Source organism: Ceratotherium simum, chromosome 32 (genome assembly GCF_057802395.1).
Source record: "Ceratotherium simum simum isolate JZ-2026a chromosome 32, ASM5780239v1, whole genome shotgun sequence".
NCBI lineage: Eukaryota > Metazoa > Chordata > Mammalia > Perissodactyla > Rhinocerotidae > Ceratotherium > Ceratotherium simum.
Window position 1 is genome coordinate 20,894,690 of NC_141931.1, and position 1,753 is coordinate 20,896,442.

Consider the following 1,753-nt stretch of genomic DNA (forward strand, 5'->3'; position numbering starts at 1 on the left):
AGAAAATCAAAATGAAACCAGGTTCTAAGGAAATGTTTTCTTAATTATCCCTTTTCTATCTTTTTCTACCCCTTGTTCACATAATCAGAACGCATGTATCAGGTACTTAATTGCACGTTGGTAATTCTGCATTGAAGTGGTGTTGCTTTATGGATCTCAAAACAGTAAAAGTGAAATATTATTGTTTTAAGGAAAGCTAACTTAGGGCTGCAGCTAATAAAGATGATTGATGCATAACTGAAGTATATTAAATCCATTTCTTTCATTCAATTAGCTCTTTACCCAAGCAGAAATGAATGCTCTGAAACTCAGGGTGTGTTGAATTTTGCATCCCTCTCCTAGAAAACCCACCACCTACCAATTTCTTGTCATGAGAGACATCTTTTCAAATCCAGAACAATGTATAATGCAGACACATTTAACGAAGGACATATGAAGGCATTCATGGAGTAAAATTAAGGGTGGATACTCATGCTCTGACACAGGATTCCTTCCATGAATTTTCTAACCCAACCATCCTCCTTAAAAAAAAATAGATTAGATCTTTCCTAGTCTACTTCTCTGGTCGTAAAGAAAGAAGACAAAGGTACTTCATCTGCTACTTCTTATTGAGTAGGACAGCTGAAAACCTTCAGCATTTATGGATGAAATATAACCTCTTGCAAGGCAATTTTTACATACTTTTGGTTTGGATTTCTAATGAGCATGAACTGGGGGAATTTATTTTAATAGAGCACCATATTTCTGTACCAGCTGAGAGCAGCAAAGAGACATAGTCCTGATTTTTTAAAATTCCAGTTAAAGTTTAATAAGAAAGAATTAAAGAGTCCCTTTCTTGTCATTCTCCGAAGCACAAGTTTTCCTAAATCTAGTTTTACTGTTTTCGTTGGTTTCTTTGTGAGGACACCCAGTTTAAGCTCAGTTCCAGCTGGAAACTGGGGAAGGCCAGACTGTCACTGACAGTTAAAGGAAACTGGATTATGGAATAATTGGAAATAAAATGTACATAAGCAATGCCAGTGTAAACAGCATGTATGGAGCACTGTTCTGCAATAAGCTTTTCAAACTAATATCAAATTTAAAATACATTTGAAAAAATAAACTTCAATAGGAAAACCAGACAGCACAATTTAGTTCCGTTGTGCATTTTTGAGTGAATGCCAACTAGTCAATCAGGAAACAATTCATTTCCCATCTTATCGGTGTCCTTTTTTTTTTTTTTTTTTTTTTTATCGGTGTCCTTTTTGCCCATTAATTCATTTAATAAATATCCAAGCATCCATTCCGTGGATGGAAGGACGTGAAAGGAAGACAATACCAGGATGAGCTAGGACTGCTCATTTGTCTGTGTGGATCCCCCTGTGAAAGGTGAGAGCCAACGTCAGCTGGAAAATTAAGAGCTGGGATAGGAATATCACCAGATTTGGGCAGAAATAGGAAAAGCCTGGCTTCACAGTGAGTGACAGGGGATTTGTCCTGGGCTTATGTTTATTTCACCAGAGACTAATCTAAAAGGAGGATACGAGGTACTTAAAACATGGAACAAAACAAGTGACCCCTTTCTATGATATTTGAGACAGACAGCCTCGGAAAACCAGAAAACTTGGCTCCTGGTAGCTGCTTGGAGCTCTCCCTTTTTAAGCCACAGATTAAACCAATTTGAAAAGCTTCTAATTGAATCAACAAAATATGGTAACATTTCCCAAAGCCACTTCTACTAATACAGCTCTATGGTTCAAACCAGCTCAAATCT